The following is a 19,455-nucleotide window of genomic DNA, read 5'->3' as shown; positions in this document are numbered from 1 at the left end:
TTCAGGCTCTTTGCTACCCTCAGCTGCTTCAGGCTCTTTGTCACCTTCAGCTTCTTCGTCGCTGTCTGAACTTTCTCCTTGGTCTTCCCCAAGTGAGTCGGGCTCTTCGCCCTCCAATAATATCTCTTTCTCTCCTGCTTCTGCCTGTTCGCTTTCAGTTCTGTTTTGTTCTGTCTCAGCACTCAGCACTGTTTTATCAGGCACTGGCAGTTTCAGCGCTTCAACTTCCTCATCTGTAGGACACAACACCTTCTTTGTGTGACTGGCGTGGATCCAGTTGGGAACCCCCGCACACTTCACCGCGGTAGTTGTCGTCAGGATCACTTGGAAAGGGCCTTTCCAACGGGGTTCCAGACACGACTTCCTCACGTGCTTCTTTACCACGACCCAGTCACCTGCTTTCAGTGCGTGTCCTGGACCTTGGATCGGTGGCAAGGTGGTTGCTTCCACCTGGTGAGAGAAAGAGCGAACTATGTCAGCCAGACCCTTGCAGTAGTCTAACACCATATCATCTGTAATATTCAAAAGCGCGTTTGCGGGAACTGCAGGAAGTCTCATAGCCCTGCCCATGAGAATTTCGTGCGGGGACAATCCAGTCTTTCTATCAGGGGTGTTTCTCATTGACATTAGCGCCAAGGGCAATGCGTCAGGCCATTTCAGATTTGTCGATGCACATATTTTCGCCATTCTTGATTTCAGTGTACCATTCATTTGCTCCACCAGTCCTGATGCTTTAGGGCGATAGCTACAATGCAGCTTTTGCTCAATGTTCAGCGCTTCGCAGAGTAACTTTATCACCTCGTTATTGAAGTGACTTCCCCTATCTGATTCTAAAGAGATCGGGAATCCGAAACGTGGTATCAACTCCCTCAACAATAGCTTTGCAACTGTAAGGCTGTCATTTCTACGTGTGGGGTATGCCTCCATCCAGTGACTAAAAATGCACACAATCACCAACACATATTTCAAACCTCCATGCACGGGCATTTCAATGAAGTCCATTTGCATTCGACTAAAAGGCCCGCTTGCCCTACCAATGTGACTCGCGTTCACAACCGTTCCCTTTCCTGGGTTCATCTGCTGGCAAGTGACACATCGATGGCAAACTGCTTCTGCAGCTTGACGAAATCTGGGGTTAAACCAATCAGTTTTGAACAATCTTATCATGGCATCTCTCCCTAGGTGAGCTTGCCCATGATAGAACCGCGCAAGCTGTGATAAGAGACTGTTTGGCAAAACAAATTTTCCCTCATGTGAAACCCATAACTCGTCTGGTCTCTTTATACATTGTGATTTAATCCAGGAATCTCTTTCATCCTCCCTGACATTATTCTGTAGTGCTTTTAGTTCCTCTATTGTATCTACGACCTTCAAGGCAAATGCTTCAGCTGGTTCGAGTTCTGGTTCACTTATTGAATTCCATTCATCTCTGAGTAATATACAGTTCAAGGCACAAAATCTTGCGACTTGATCCGCATATGCATTTCCCAGAGAAACATAGTCCTGTCCTTTCGTATGAGCACTACACTTTACCACTGCAACTTCGGCTGGCACTTGAATGGCGTGTAACAATTCCCTTATTCTCTCCCCGTTTTTCACTGGGGATCCTGAAGAAGTCAGGAAACTTCTCTGTGACCATAGTTGTCCAAAGTCATGCACAATCCCAAACCCGTACTGACTATCAGTGTAAATGGTGACTTTCATCAATGCAGACAATTGACATGCTCTTGTAAGGGCTACAAGTTCTGCTACTTGTGCAGAATAGACTCCTTGAAGCCATCCCGCTTCCAAGACCCCTGTTACAGTGCATACAGCATATCCTGCTTTCAAAATTCCCATCCCATCTCTTAGACATGAACCATCAACAAAAAGAATTTGGTCATTTTCATCAAGCTTAGTATCCTTGATGTCCGGTCGAGGTTTTGTGCAAAATTCAGTCACCTGAAGGCAGTCATGCTCGACGTCTTCAGCGTTCTCAATTTCAGCATTTTCTCCAGGAAGCAAGGTTGCTGGATTCAACGTAGTGCACCTTTTCAGCTGCACATTCGGTGAGCCCAGAATTATCGTTTCATACCTTGTAAGTCTTGCTCCAGTCATGTGTTGCGTTCGGGAGCGGGTCAAAAGTATCTCAACTGAGTGAGGGACCATGACTGTTACTGGGTGTCCCATCACTATTCCTTCACTCTGAGTGAGGCTGATACCAACTGCTGCTACGGCGCGCAAACACCCTGGGAGTGCTGCTGCGACCGGATCCAAAGTAGCTGAAAAATACGCTACTGGTCGGTTTACGCCACCATGGGCTTGAGTCAAGACAGATAGAGAACATGCATCACGTTCATGACAAAACAATATGAAAGGCTTTGTGTAGTCAGGCATACCTAAAGCTGGAGCCCTACACATGCATTCTTTCAATTCAATAAAAGCATCCATCTCATCTCCTTTCAGTTCAATTTGATCCAAGGCATCCTTCTGGGTCAGTTTCAGTAAAGGCTTTGCTAGAGTGGAGAAGTTGGGAATCCACTGGCGACAATAGCCCACCATTCCCAAAAACTTCCTCACCTCCCTCCTTGTCTTTGGTGGACTCATTTGAAGTACACTTGTTATTCTTCCCTTCATTATTTTCCTTGACCCTTTCTCTATCTGGTGACCCAAGTATTTCACTTTCTTCTGACAGAACTGCAATTTGGAAGGAGACACCTTATGTCCATTCCTTCCCAAATGGTTCAACAGAGCAATGGTATCGGCTGTGCAGCCACTTTCTGTCTTTGATGCAATCAGTAAGTCATCAATGTACTGTACTAGGGTTGATTCGAATGGCAATTCTAATGCTTCCAAGTCTTTCTTTAGAATCTGATTGAATATTGACGGTGACTCAGAAAACCCTTGAGGAATTCGACACCAACTGTACACTCTGTCTAAGAATTTGAAACAAAAGAGAAATTGGCTGTCCTCATGAAGAGGCACCGAAAAGAACGCTTGTGACAAGTCGATGATTGAGAACCACTCAGCATCGCAAGGGACTTGAAACATTATCACAGCTGGATTCGGTACTACTGGGCAGCATTTGACTATGATGTCATTTATTTTCCTCAAGTCCTGCACGAGTCGGACCTTTCCACTCGGCTTTATTAGTCCCATTATTGGTGAATTACATGGACTGCTTAACACTTCTTTCAGTACTCCCTGTTTTACAAATTCGTCAATAAGTTGAGCAACTTTCATGAGGGTGTCTTGTGCCATGTGGTATTGTGGGGTCTGGGGAAAGATTGCATTGGGCTTTACAGTCACTTTCACTGGTTCCACTCCTTTCATCAATCCCACCTCTTTCCCTGTCATATCCCACACTTCCTTTCCGACTGTTTCCCGTAACTCGGCTGGAATATCTTCTTCAGTTATCATCGGGAAAAGACAAATTAGAGGATACTCTTCATCTACAGTTTCCATCTCATCCCCCTCTACACTGTCCTCTTCTTCCCCATCACTGCTCGTCTGTATTGTTATTCCTTCGTTCGAACACATGATTGAACAACCCAATTTGCACAACAAGTCCCTCCCTAACAGTGCTATCGGGCTTGAGTCACATACCACAAACAGATGTACCCCTTGATAGTTACCGATACTGACTGGTACCGGATCTGTAATTGGGTTTGTCAGGTGCCTGTTTGCTACTCCCACCACCTGAACTGTCCTCCCTGAGAGTGGCAAATTTGGTACTTCACTGCTCTTAACAGTTGAACGTGTTGCTCCTGTGTCAACCAAGAACGAGACACGATGACCCATTACTCTTCCCTCCACGTACGGACCCCTTTGATCAACTTCCAAGGATGCTGCAAGCACACAATCTCCTTCTTCTTCTGAGCTTTCACTCTCCCATACATTGTTTATTCCACTCTCACTGTGTAATGGGAACTGTTGTACGGTGCCATTTGTACTCATTACCTGACCCGAGACCTGTGGAGGAACCATCACTTGCTGCTGACTCATTGGTGCCAAGGGTATTTGCATTTGCTGATTAGGTACCATAGGTAACTGCTGTTGCATTGGCTGCATTTGCGTCATCTGCATACGAGGCATCTGCATCTGCTGCGGCTGCATAGGTTGTAATCCCTGCAATTGATTTATGGTCTGAAAATTTGGGTTTGGACCTCTCATTTTCGGTCCCCTCATTGTCTGAAATGCATTGACATCATTGTTTTGCTGACCAACGCCTGCACCTGCACCTGCACCTTCCTGCACCACCATCGGGCACTCGCGTTTCCAATGACCGACAATTCCGCACACGTGACACGGCATCACCTTCTTCATTGCCTGCACACCAGTCACAACAGTGTTCAAATCCGGACCATTATTCGCAAAACCTCCTCTGCCTCTGCCTCTGGCCTGTGGCTGAAACGCCATATTTCCCTGCAACTGCGGCTGCGGTTGCGGTACCTGTTGTTGGAACCCTTGCAACCCTTGCAGACCCTGCAAACCTGTCTGAGCTGCCTTAAGCTGCATCATCATCACCTTCTCTTTCAACCTTTTCTGTTTCACCTCAATTTCGTCGCTACAGTATTTCGCATAATTCAACACTTCGTCAATCGGTTTCGACTGCCAGCAAATCAAATGCGACTTTATCATCTGACTTATCTCTGGTCTCAGCCCTTCCACAAATCTAAACACAAAATGAAGCATGTCCTTCGCCTCTATTGTTTCCGTGCCACTGTAGTTCTTGAACGCCTTCAGCAACCTCTCATAGTAACTATGAATCAACTCTTTAGCTTCTTGGGCAGTTCGATCAATCTTCTGCCAATCCACATTTTTCGCGGCAACCTTCGTCTTCAAATGCTCAATCACCTTATAGTACAAGCTCATCACCATAGGTGATGGTGCACCCGTATCCCTGTCTCTCTCCGGTTCACTTGTCGGCCAACCTACAGCTCTTTTGCAATCCTCCCACAAATCTGCCGGAACCACAATCTCAAAGAGAGTGTTCAGGTCTTCCCAGAGACATTTTGCAAGCTTCACAAACCTGTCAGTCTGTTGATACCATTCAATCGGTTTCTCTCTCAGTTTGGGAAAATCATCTGTAAAAGACTGAATGTCGCTTCTGTGCCATGGTACATGTATTAATTTTCCCCCTGCTGTCTCCCTCATTGGTAACATGGTTACTGCCTCGCTACTCTGTGGTCTTTTCTCATTGTGCTCTGTAGCACTGTCCCTCCTCTTTTCCTTTCTCTTTACCCACCTGCTTTCCCACTTGTCTAAGCACCTCCACACTTGTGCACTCTGTAGCAGTTCTCTAAGGTGCGCCTTCATGCCTGCTGACCTCATGTGTTCAAAATCTGTGGTCCCAAAATCCAACCTGTAGCTTCTGCTCAAGTGTTTTGTCTTGTCTATGTCAACCCCGTTTTTGTCGGCTATTTCCTGCAAGCTTTTATGTACCTTGTTCACTTCCTTCGTAATCCTGGGACATAGATACCTCAGCTCTTCTTCCGAGTAGGACTCTAACCTATTCACACCCATAGTCCCTTCCACCAATTCTTGTGCTTCCATGTTCAGCCTCATCCTATTCATATAATCTTCTCCCTTCCCACTGGCTGAGCTTTGTGTGGAATTCAGACTGTTGAACCACTGTGTCAGCTGTTGCGCATTCAACCCCATAAGTGTAGCATTTACATCGACTGCCATTGATGGTTGCGGCAACTTTTCAGTGTTCGATGTTAGAGGTATTATCAGTGGGGGACTCGACCTCACCAGTGTTGACTGAGCACATATGGGACTAAACTCCATCAAGGATCCAGATCCAGTTGGCTGGGCTGCTATCGGAGTTATCCCTGGAGTGTTTTCTATGCACCTCCTTTCTGTCCCATTCTGCAGCATTGATCCTTGACTGCTCATACCCAAGTTAGGCTGACTGTACAAAGGTACCGGTGGACCTACAGTAATGGGTAGTGATATCGCGTCTGGGTTTTGTCCATTTCCCATGTTCAGAGACATGTTCATTCCCACACTATGGGTCATCATTGCCGGCATGCCCATCTGGCTCCCCGTCATCTGAGTATGTGCGTTTCCCCCTTGTATCTGCTTTTGAGGCATCAAAAACTGGGTTGATTCGGCTTGTGACAATGTCTGGTTGTGACCATTCTGTACTCCCCCCCTTACGGTTGGATCTAGAATCATTCCTGCACTGTTATCACTGTTGTAGTACCCTGGCATCTGCGGCTGATAATTTTCTGCTGGTTTCAACACGGGCACATCTGGATATATTCTCCTAACCTGCGGTATCTGCGGGGTGAACAGTAAACTCGGGTCCTTAGACCCCAATGATGCTCCTAAACTCTGGGTTTCACTGTTCTGTACCGATGCCGGAGGGGCAGAACTGGTACTTGGACCTTGTCCACTCTCCGCATAAGGTGGTGGACGGTCGTTCAGCAATTGCATTATTAACTCCTCATCCTCTAACTCCTCTTCTCTTCTCAACTTTTCCTCGTCCTCTCTATCCTTGGAACACTTCCTGTCTGTCTTACAGGTAGCTTTCTTACCTGTCTCCTCTTCTTCCTTAGTAATTGCGGGGAACAATTTTATCCCCTGCAATACATCTGACCTCCACACCTTCTGTGCATTATCCCACCTAGCATCCGCTAGTGTCTTTTCTACCTTTCTCATCCTGGTCTCAAACTTCTTCTGCTGTTGCTGTCTGGCCATTAGTTCCCAAATCGCTAGAGCCTCAAACTGTGCTGGCCTTGGAGGCACCTTCATGTCGTACATCGTGAATCTCAAATTCTCTAGGATCCTTATATTGAATGTCCCATGGATCGGGAATGCTACGCTCCCATGCTTCTCTGTCCACTTGTGCCATTGCTTTAGCCAAAGGCACGGAGCTACCCCCTTTTCCTCCATTACAATGTAAGCTGGTGTACCTTCGGGCGGCGTCTCCTCTCCTACGCTCGCTTTAATGTAAGACTCCCCCTTCATCGCACTCCTGAATGCTTTAAAGAATTTCATTTTCTCGTCTTTTATTTAACAAAATTTGTAATCAATGGGTGACTTTAATTCCCGGAATACTCTTCGCTTGCCTTTCCCCTTCCAATCGAGCCCCACGGACTGCGTCCAATCCGTGCGCAACCCTTCTCTGCAACCAACCTATCCCAGCGCGGCTCCTAGTGACGTCACACTCACACACACTGCGGCTGACAAAGCCTCGCGGCTAGTCCTCCTTCACTCAGCTCCTCTCGTAACAACTTCTTGCATGTATCGCGAGCTACCAAAAATAAAACAGATCTGTCGGTTTACTACAGGAAGGGTAACACAGTCGCTTCAGGACCTTAGGGACCTTTCACTAGCCTCGGCCGCTATTCCGTCTTTCTCGGTCCCCACGTTCGCAAGCAAATCTGACCCGCAGACCTACTCTCAACTTGTCAATGATCTATTCTAGTGCACTTAGAATCTTGTCAAAGCCCGAAGTCGAAGTTTCTTTCACTCCATAACACACGTACCGACTCGTTGACCACGCCCGATCAACCTACTAAACCGCCCAGACCACAACATGGATCAACATACTCCGGAGTCTCTTGACCTCGCAGGGCCCGTCTCAACAACAACAACCACGTGGACCTTTTTATGCACAAAGCGCCACACGCACATGAAGTTCGACGACTTCCCTACTCTCACCCTCGGAGCCGCACCTCCGCTATTTCTATGAAGTTCGACGACTTCTCTACTTCTACACTCGGAGTCGCACCTCCGCTATCCTTTAAAAGAAAAAATCCTCGCAACCTTTTCACACACCCTGCGGCAATAAGCTGTGCAAGCGCAAAATCCTAACTTCACTCATACCATCACTAGTACCGCCAACGCCGTTTCCACACCTCCGTTCTCTCCATTCGCAAGCTCTGAGATCCCGGGAAAGTCGCGGTGAACCTAGCCCATCATCATTCTGTCAATCAGTTTTATCCAAGAAAAATCTAATTCAACTTCTCGAGTGTGGTCTCAAAAATCGAAACCGTTAATTCAACACCATGTACTTTAAGAGTACAGGGTCCCAAAAGACTAAACCGTCCTCTGCTACCATCTACTGATAGAGCGGTCCGTAGTAATAATTTACCTGTGTTCGGACGCTCTTTAGGCCGATGAATCTTTTCACTAAGTGGGACTCTCCGTACTCTTAATCGGTCACCTTAATCAAATCAATAATCAATAACGAACATAAGCAATACCTTGATCAACATAACACTTAACAATTAATCCAGAATACATTTCGGCGAACCCTGACCTTTCAGCCAGGAATAACCACACCAGTTTATTGCAAAGTTAGTGAATTTATTTCCCTATATTAACAAAGCTAGCACAATATAGATGTGTCTCAACAACAAATGATAAACATAAATGAACATTAATAGCTGTCCATAGCGGCGAAACAGGTGCAATCTATGTAGCATTTGAATAACAAGGCATTCGATAATAGCAATGCAAATCACTAATACTATGATCTGTAATGAACTTATTGCATACATTGGTCAGCATAGCAAGGTCTCAAATTGCATCGTGCGACAAAAGGAATCCTCGTCTAACCTCAAATTAGCATCGGCATGTGGGACTTCATGCAAAACAATTTAGCAACATTAATTTAGAAAACTCCTAGCTAGGGATCTTATCAAAATCAGCAGTTGGTTACCTAAAAGAAACACAATGCAATTGTACAATTTCCTTTCATATTTACCAATTACGATCAGCATACAAGGAAGTCTTCGTCTCACAGGTACCGTTTCTCGATCTGCATGGGTACCGTTTCGACCGGCATGGGGCGGGGCAAAGGGGCAAGGTGGACGGGGCAATTGCCTCACGGCGGCAAGGTAAAACTACTACTTCATGCAAAGGGATCAAATCAAAGTTAAAGTCTCTAGGGCCAGAATCATTTAAAGTCTCTTTCTCTCGATTAGAGAAAGCATCAAAGTCTCTCAAAATGGCGTCGCAGCAAAGTGGGCCATAATAGCTACGAAGTCTGCAAAATGGCGGGTAATGGCTGCAAAAAGCTACCTTCTTCTCGTGCACCTGGGTTTTTATAGACAACAGTTCAAATCCAGTAGGGTCTTCCATTGGAGGGTTCATAGGTTAGCTTCAAATTGTCCAATCAAAAACGACAGTTCCCAAGCTTTTACTTAAGCATACATTATCCTTGGAGATGGGTACGCAAGTTGCAACATTGTATACCAATTAGCTCACTTTCAGAGCCTCCATTGTCCGCACCTGCAAATCGACCTTGGAGTAAAGAGAAATATGCCAGGCTGGCCCGAAACTTTAAGATAAGCATGTGAACGGTTTCTGTGGAAAAGTACAGCTTCAAGCAAAAATACACGTTTATTAGCACAGTGGAAAAATACGGGCATCTAAACCGTGCGACCAGGCAACTAGGCCAAAGCCTCCGCTAAAGTAATGCTAAGCTAAAACATTTCAAACAAGCAAATCGTAGCACACGTTTATGATTATGTCGGATTAGTGCAATTCTAGTACACCACGTTATATAAAGCACGCGTATAAATGTTGGCAAACTACTCTAAGGGCACATTTTGTCCCCGTACAATCTTTATTAGTTCGGTTAAAGACACACATGATTATTTCACACTACGTTTACGCTCTAATAAATGTAAAACCTTCATTTTCTGCTTCATCAGTACCATGCCCACTTTCCTTCCCCGTTTAATAGCCCCCCTCCCACAAGTTAATGGCATTGTGGTGGGGCCTGAACAGACACCTTCAGTCTCCAAAACTGCACTTAGTCCATTACATCCATGTTACTCTTCACGAACCCTCGTGTGCTGTTGATATGCGTATGCCTCTATTTGTGAAGTGTCACTTGTTATGTCGTGGGCTGATATGCCCTACACCGCTGCTGTATATGTTAGAAAACCAAATAAAAAGATTTTTTTTAATGTGTAGGGTTTCCTGTTTTAAATTTTCATTTGTTTTGAATTCCACTGGTCGGTTTTTCAGTATTTTCCGACGTTTAAAAAAATTGCAAACATCAGCGGTTATCAGTGTTTAATCTGTTTTGCTCCTTACAAAAGTCACAAGGAAGGTACTTTAAAGAATTATAAAGAAGATATGAAGTTATATTTTAAGAAAAGATATTAATATATTAACCATTTTATTTTTATTTCGTTCCTTCCCTCGTTCTTTCCTATTGTCAGTTCTTTACTTCTTTTTTGGTATTCACTCCCTCTCTTACAACTTTTCTGGGATTTGTTCTGTTCACTAAGTACTCATTATTTCTAACCCATCCCAGCCAGTATCATTTCCCAGTACTCAAAATCCTCTTACCGCCAGACTAGCCCACACCATTTCAAGGACGCGCATGGATGGAGAAATGTTTACACCTAATTAAAATTTGATTACAACAAATAATTTAATGGGGGGCATGTCCTTGCTGCTCTATTTGTCATACAAATTTCAAAGATCAGTTCAATGAAAAGTTTCTGCCTTGGACATCAGATAGTTTGTGAGGTGCTGAGTGCTCTATTATTAAAAGTCATACTACCCTGTTCTTTGTCTTGAAACACCAAGAAACCAGTGTGCTACTAAATGTCATATTAATGTCAGATCTGGGTCTAGTGCTACTCTGCCAGGCCACACTTAAAAAGCTTGCAAACATATTTATATGCACCCTATTAGGTATAGGACATTTGGTGACTGCAAACAGTGCTTCTACATAAAAAAAGAAACCGAGTTAGTAAAAAGAAACTTAATGGTGGTGCACAAGCACAGAAGGGGGCGAATGCAACTGTTTCTACTGAAATTGTGCTGTCTGCAGCACATATTAGGAAACACGTTGCAATGTCCTTTTTGTCCGAGATAAAGTGGACCAAACATTAGCCCCAACTTAGGCCACTGCCTAACATCCTTTGTCATTCAGAAGGGTGAAGATGGCCTTTAGTCCATTCTCTCTACTCTATTCTAATGACAAAGAATATTGTTAATGGCTGGACACTGAGTGGACCTCTTAGGTTGAGTTCTGGCCAGGCCAAGTCATGGGTGGAAACCTCCAATGCCAAGCAGAAAAGTGTGTGGAACTCTTCTGGTTGCTGCTTCTGTCAGATACTGCAATGCACCCAGAATAGGCAACAAGTAAAAGGTTCCCACAAAGAGATTAATGCAATTCCTAACTCACCGTGGTCGCTGAAATGCTGCTTGTGGGAAAATAGGTGAGTGGGGTTTCCTTAAAAAGAATGCTTAGCCCTCACCATGCTTGATTGCATATTTCATCATTGAGTTAGTTCCTTGCCAGCAAAGAATGCTGTTGGTGAACACTCCATAAATCCTATGAGTATGTTAATTGTGTCAGAGTCTTGTAATTTGTACCTAGAAGTGAAGGTGTTAGTACCTCCTGGGGTTTTAAATGGTTACAATTATGTGCAGTTATGTTAAAGAAAATTAAATTTATTAATTTTACTTCTCTACCACAAGTTTAAAGACGTACACAGACAGAACCAGCTGATGTAAAGCCGGTGATTCTCCTGACTCTCAATAGAGTCAGGAAACTGCATGCTTTGGAGGGCGAGAGCTTTTCCAAATTGAGGCATTGCTTTGGATCGTCAACCTCATAATGACTCCCTTGGCCCCTTTTCCTAGACCATGAACATAGAACAAGAGTGACGTCTACTTGCTGTTGAGTGATGTTCTTAACAAAAGCAACTGAGAAAGAGCCAATGACTACTGTTAGTCACAAAAGGCTATATTTGGCTTACCCCATTCCCACGATTGGCATTGCCTTGTAGACTCAAATTCAGGAACATCATTGACAGAGCTCGGGAACAAAAATCAAATAGTGCTCTCGAATACCAAGTGTCTCCTCCTCTTCCTTGGTACCATGGCATCCCCAAAATATAGCTGCTCATGAGAGAAAAGACAATATTGTGGATGGCATTAAGAAAAGGTTAGGAGCAATTAAGTTGCATGTTGGAAGCTCTGTTTAAGGCAGTGAAGTGCTTCAGGCTTCTAATGGCTGGCAGAAGCCCTGGGCATCAACATTTCCAATGTTTTTCGTTCACAGCTGTTGCTGTGAAATAAGACCTCATGCAGCCTGAGGGAATTTCAAAGCCCTCTAGTGGTGGAATGTTATAATAGCCTTAGAGCCCTCCATAGCTGGGCCATACTGGCATTAAAGGCCCGCTCCCTTGTTAAAGTCCCTCCCCTTCGGCCCGGTCCTTTAACACTGGAGCAGACCTTTAATGGTCCGTATAGCCCACTGCATCAATCTATAAGGCTATATTGTTCTGTTCAGCCTACACGGAAACACAGTTAGATTGTGGAGCTTGCTAATCTGACCTAGACATCTAGAGGATCTTGTAATGCTCTCCCGCAGTCTGCAAGTGAATGGTATCCTCTTGTTGAGGTGGCCCCGAAATCTCTCAAATACTCCTGACATGTAGAAGAGCCACTAAATCTGAGATGAAGGGCACATTGAGTAATGTTAGTGAAGTTGTGATGAGCAAATTATGTTGGGGTTGGACAAACAAGGCTTTATTGGTATATAAATCTGTACTTTGTCTTATAAGGCCTTACTTATTTGGGTACATCAAGTTGTACTGGGCATATGATGCTGCACATTGGCATGTGAGGCTGCACAAAGCATGCTAGGCTATAATTGGTCATATAAGACACTGATGGACATTTGGGTCTGCACCTGGATTTTTAAGGTTGCACCTAAGAATGTGAGATTGTGCCAGGGCACCTTTTCAGCAATACTTAATTAGCTTTAAAACAAATATGTGTATAACATTTGAAGTAGGGTGAATTACAATAAAATTGATTCTATATGATCCAGTAAGAATAAGACTAATGGAAAAGCCTCCATATTAAAGAACATAAAAATATAACCTACATCAAGTCATAAATATTTTCTGTATATATTGATTGTAAGCAATAATATTTATAAGAAGACAAAGCTGACTTTAATACTCTTAATTTTTGCCTTTAGCTAAATTGAGGACACAAATTATCTACACAACGTGACCATGAAAAAACATTCTTTTAGAAGCAAACTAATGTAATAAGATAAACATGGAAGCCCTTATCTAATAGTAACAAAAACCTCCTGGGTTAGGGGGAGGAACGAGAGGTAGAGGGCCATTATGGACGGCTATTTCTCAATTATTTTGTCCATATAAAAAAAAATCATGACTGAATGACAACTGTACCAAAGGACATTATTCATGTATATTAGATGCCTTCTCTATACTGTATATGTGTTCAAAAGAGAATCAACCTATTTCAGAAAATGTTAAAGGACCCTATGCACACCAAACTAGGGGCCTGATTTAGAACTCTGCAGACGGGTTACTCCATCACAACTGTGACTGTTATCCTGTCCACCACGATCTAAATCCCATTTTATTCTATGAGATTTAGATTTCGGTGGATGGGATGTCCCTCACTGTTGTGACGGAGTAACCACTCTGCCGAGTTCGAAATCAGGTCGTATATGTCATGTTTTATCATAGGGGTGCCTCATTTGTTATAAATGATTCTAGCGATGAATCGGCTTCCTGTGTTATACAGAGTACTTTGTCTGTGGATGGTGATGTTATGGGATCCCAAATATCAGCCTAAAAATCTCTAAACATTTCTCCAGGATTCTACTTTAATGCTAGAGAACCAAGGAAATGGTTAAAATGAGAATTCAGGTGCCAGGGGTGTTAGTTCCACTGCATCATATAGGTCAACATGTTTCTGCACTGTGATGGCCCCAATCGAGGTACCTGGCTTTCATTAGGACCAGGATCCTGTTATATATATGGTTCATGGCCGTAAGTGCTGTTATATTTATGGCTTGTTGTCATAAGGGCTTGTGGAGTCTCCGCGCTGACTTTCTGCTTGGACATTCAGTTTTGAATGTTGAGGGCAGAGAGGCAGTTGGAGGTGACGGTGAGCCAAAGCTCAGTGAGTGGCTGCCCGCAATTGTAAGGAATTATCTAATAATAAATATCCTCTTTCAACCAACCATATTGGTGTCTCTGTCACCTTGTAACAGATCCCTCTGAGGTTTCTCTGTTGTACCTACTCATACATCAGGCAAATATCCGTCTCTTATAGATTCCATACTGCAAGAGTCATAGTGTAATGACATTCTGAAAATTGAGATTGCTAAATATAGAGACTAAATGCCCCATAGAGTGTTGCATAAGTTACTACTTTGGTGGAACACTACAAAGTGTGCCTTCCCACCCATGGGTGACATGGTTGAACTCGGTTTAATGCACCAGGGATAAATGTGAAAGAAAAGTTATTGTAGCCCACAAGATACTATTTATTGTGTAATTGATATAGTTGTATTGTTTTTGAGTTACTAAGAATCCCGTAGAAGGATCAGGGGCACCATAGAAACAGCAACACACCTTATTTGGTTATTCACACTATCACACACACTTTACAAAGAAGAATGTTTTATTACTATACTATAGGAACCATCGGTTTCTCACTACATCTAAACCAACTACACAGAATATTATAAAAACAGCAAGAAAACACATTATAAATAACAAGAACAAGATGAACATTTCCAGCATTGATTAAATGTAATTTAAAACATTATCTAAAACCTAACACCCTAATGCCTACTTCTATCTGCTATACTATGAGAGCATAAAAGGCAGAGCAATCTGGATTTTCTTAGGGAGAAGAGAAGCACTGCATTCCATGTTGGCAGCAAATGCGTTTTTTATCAGCAGAGGCATGAAGACAGTGTTCGCCGTAAAGGGCAAACACCCACTGCAGCAGCAGTCAGTCAGTCTTCCTCCGGGACTTGACGTTATCAGCTTCAATCTTCAGGCAAGATGCATCATCTGTGAAGTGTGAAGTGTCCTGGCAGTAGGTGAGACTATATTTGGCAGACTCTCAGGCGATAAGCTGGACAAAACACTTCTCTGACAAGTAAGTGGTCAAGTGGCAGTCCCTATATATTAAATCTCACCAGAAATTGGAATTTCTGACATAAGTTTAGGAATGTCTTACATATATTGTGTGCATCAAGGTATGCGTGCCAGATGTTTCCTTATGAACGTACAAGGCCAAAAGACATCAATTCAGACTATATTATTTTAGTTTTATTCTGTATGCTTTCTTATTTAATATTTACATAGTGAGAAGGAGACATTTGACCCAGACAAATGTCACATTAGGTGTTGTATCTATGTCATTAATCGAAGAACTTGACAATATCACTGAAAGATAAGGTCTGATGACGTCATAGTTGAAAGGCAGACATGACAATGATTCTTCATACATCTTAGAATATGGTGGCTTCTATTGTCTAAATTAAGGAAAATGGTGGCTTCCGTAAACCAAGATGGAGACAGGGCCTACATAAGATAGAGTCATACCCCAGGAACTTTACGTCAGGAGGTACACCCAAGAGATCCCCTTGTAGTCACATATTCTTCAAAGGGAAATCCATGTCAGAATATATTTGGAGTTTCCAGAGCCCACACTGTTGCCATGCCCAGTGAAGTACTCCTTATAACAGAGGGAGCCTGTTTGTCACTATACACGTCTCTTATGTCACTTCATATCAAGAGCCAACTTGATGTGGTCCAATGGCAGTTTCCAAACTAAAGCTACTTTCAATAACGGCAAAATCTATGTGTTTAAGTGCAACCAGTCAGATTAGTGTCATCAGCAGTCAGAATCTAATATATCCAACTTTATCATTTAAAACAGCAACCAATAGAGTCTAAAAACGTCATTGTTGGATGTATTTTATTCCCAAATGTTGTGTGGACATATGTATCCAATTATATATTTTTCCCACACTGATTACCAACTAGTGACCCCATGTCTTTAATGTAACACCTTCTTTGTTTTCCCAGTGTATTCTCTGCATGTACCTGTTCTTTAAGTAAATTTTACAGAACACACACGGAAAATAGAATTGAATGCACTATGTGCACTATACTAAGGAATATTAGGATGCCACCAGTAACCATTGATCACATTTGAGTCAACACTTCTGATAATAGGCTTTATTCGTATAGCTGTTTTTTGTGGCTTGTATTTACATTCTAAATCTTTCAAATTTACCATGGCATTGTCCCTCTAGATCTGTCCACTCCTAACGGTCCATACTTTCACCTAAACTTCAAAATATATTGTTTTGTTATCTATTTTCAATGCAGCTTTCTTCCAAATAGCAGCAGCTTGGGGAGTTGAGTTGCAGCTGCTCCTGAGTGTGAGAGGCTGTCCTGGGTATATGTGAGTTATTTTAACATGTAATACAAGTCCTTGACTAGGAGATTTATGAGGCTGCATTTGGGCATATGAAGTTGTACTTGCATGTCAGTCCGTTCCTTGGCATACAAGACTGTAAGTGCCATTTGATGTTGAGCCTTGGTATAAAAGCCTGGACTGTGCTATGCGCCTTTTTCTAGGCAGATGAAGCTATCTGGGCAAATGATGTTTCTAGGGGCGACTCTTCCATATGGGCTGAGGAGCATCGCCCGCCGCCAGCAGCATCAGCTGCAATCCTTTTCAACAAAATCGATAATAAACTTTTTTATTATCGTTTTTGTGGAAAAGGGGTGGGGCCTCGGGGGTGACGAGTGTGAGGGGGAGTGCTCAGCAGTCCCTCTCAGAGCGCATGTATGTTTGTCCAGCTGTCTAGGGCCAGCCAAACACACATGCGCACAGGGCTCTTTCCAGCTAGAGCAGCGTCAGGATTGGCGCAGGGCAGGCTGGGAGCCTGTGCCTGCAGGGAGAGGAGCCGTGCTGCATTGAAGGCGGCGGCAGCACAGGTAAGTGTTTTTTATTTATTTTATTTATTAATTTAATCCCTCCTCCCCATGTTAATCCCCCCATGCGCCGCCCCGTCAGTGTCGCGCGAGCCGCGACTGGATTTTTCACAATGACCATAGACCCTGTAAATGGTCTACTTTAGCATATGAGGTTGTAACCGGTAAATGAGTGATGTGCCACTGATCTGTAACGGCAGTCCCACCTGCATATCATGACAGCACTCTAGTTAGTATGAAGCTGATATCTATCATAATTGAGTCCAGTGGCTCAGACGGCCTATGTATTCACTTCCAGGAGTCTGTGTTTTAACTTCATTCCAACAGGTGGTTCAAATCACAGTGGGTCCATTCAACCTTTTCTCCTTCTGTGGTCAATAAAATGAATACCCATGATGGTGGCAACAATAAACATCTGTTATTTAGCCCCGGTATGCAAGTGGCATAAATATGTGCGTTTAAACTCCCCAAGTTATGTTTTAATGACCTTTTATTTGTTTTATTAATATTTTTCTTACTGGCGTTTGTTCTCCAGAGATGTCTCCCATATAATGACTTTAGGGTAGAAAGTCATGTGACATCACTTCCTCTGGTGATTCACAGTTAAGTACCATGTGATGGCACTTCCTGGGATCCCACAGGGTAACCAAAAATGTGTAATGTCTCCTCCCTGCACTTGGGCTTTACTTTCCATGTATTGACACTCGCAGTGCACTCGCTTTTGTGTTTTTTTCACATTTTATGTGAGACTAACAGAGTGAAGCAAGTTAAATCCTTACGAAACAGTAGGTAATTATTTACAGATAACGATTGCATTAATCTGTTCTTAATTATTTAATCTATTAATTCGTTCATGTGTGCATTAATTCATTCACCTGTCTACATCTCTTATCCAGCAATGACCCTTTCATTGAGCCAGTAACACAACGCAAGTATGCGGGTAATATGTTATCATCACTCAAACACACTTATTGAAATTACCATTCAAATAGAAACCTTCATGTTCTAGCTCTCACATGTCTAACGGTGATGACTCTGTGCTCTGTGAAAACGTATATTTCATCAGGTGTAATGTCGAAGGTGTTACGGAAAGCTATAGTTCGGTCTTGGAATTCCATTGTCCATATCTCAGAAGGAGCCTTGCTCGTGCCAGTCTCAGGCGCCGAATTCCACACGTGCCATTTATTGAGCAGGGAGCATAAGAGCATGTTATCTTTCCGCTCTGGAATTTCCCGCCTTTATTTATTATATTGGTTTAGGTGTATTTGGTCTGAGCATAGACTTGACATTTATATCTTTTAAGTTTGTTTACACGAGGCCAGGATTTGGTTGAGGCTGGAGGCAGTGGCGTAACGCAAAATGATTTTGCCCCCCAGCAGAATGTGACGAAGAGCGCCTGAGTCTCCCGAATTGCACAAATAGTAATTGGCTTTGGGCTGAATGGGGCTCCCCTGAAGAGTTGGGGCCCTCCTGCGCCCCGGGGGCCTAGATTGCGCACCTGGTTGGAGGTGAATGTGGACCTCTTCCAAGTTCAGCTAATACACCTCTCCTCCTCGACTGCAGGCGGGTAAGAAAACACCGCCTCTCCTCAGAGCTCAGACTTCGAAGTGCTAGCTGGAGCTGCCCGTGGATCTGAAGAATTCTCGGTAGAACCGTCTGTTGATTTTATTTCACCCTGATGCTCTAGAGGCCGCTGAGACACAGCTAGGCAGCAATCAAGGTAAGCATCTGTATCTGGTATTTTTTTCCTTCTGTTGTTCTGAAAATGTTATTACAAAACTCGGCGAGCCACAGACTGGAGCACTACTTAAGAGCTCAGCTGGGTAGACGGTGCCAATACCTGCGTGCTGAAAATAATAGTATTAGTTCGCCTCAGGTACAGTCAGTCGCTGCAGCAAATCTTGTTTATCTGAAGGGCTGTTTGCGGGCCACAGGTATAAAATGAGTGTATGTGCTGGAGGGAACAGCATGTGCTTTGGCCTGGAAACAACTTTGGATGTGAGAGGATGCAGGTTCAAACACATTTAAGCCAAAAACGTACATAAGATTATTTTTTTGAAATACTGTATTCCGCTAATGAAAGATTGTACTTGTTCACTTATGTATAAGATTTCTAAAGCACTAAATTTGTATTCAGCACAAGGGAGCGCTGTGCGAAGATTTGTTTCGACCAGACATATTGATGGGATACTTTAGGGTGTGGCTGGTGATTAATGAATGTACACAGTGCCACCCAATGCCAAGAGGACGCAACACAGGAAGCGCTAAGTTACATACAGCTGGCACATAGAAGGACTTTAATATAGTCCATCCCTATAGGTCCTGCTCTTGTCCCTCACCATATTCAAGACTGGATACCCTAAAGCATTACAAACCCCCGTGCTCCCCCCCCCCCCCCTCCCCCAGGCGGACCTCTGTGCTCTCTCTGCTCTCCAGACCCTCAAGACAACTGTATTCTGTTTGATGCACCCATGAACCAATCTGAGAACGTCTCCTTGATTTTTCGTTTCTAATTTAAAATTCCTTCATATTTACAGACTTTTTAAAAAACAAATTCAGCTGCAAATTTTGCTTCTTTATTCATATACATTTTATTAATGTGTTAGTACTATTCTATTTACTAAGCAGTCGAGGACCCCCTGAGTAGGCTTTGTGGACCCCCAGGGTCGCCAGACCACAGGTTAAGAATCTCTGG

This window comes from Pleurodeles waltl, chromosome 10 (assembly GCF_031143425.1).
Source record: "Pleurodeles waltl isolate 20211129_DDA chromosome 10, aPleWal1.hap1.20221129, whole genome shotgun sequence".
Classification (NCBI taxonomy): Eukaryota; Metazoa; Chordata; class Amphibia; order Caudata; family Salamandridae; genus Pleurodeles; species Pleurodeles waltl.
This window is presented reverse-complemented; position numbering follows the sequence as displayed.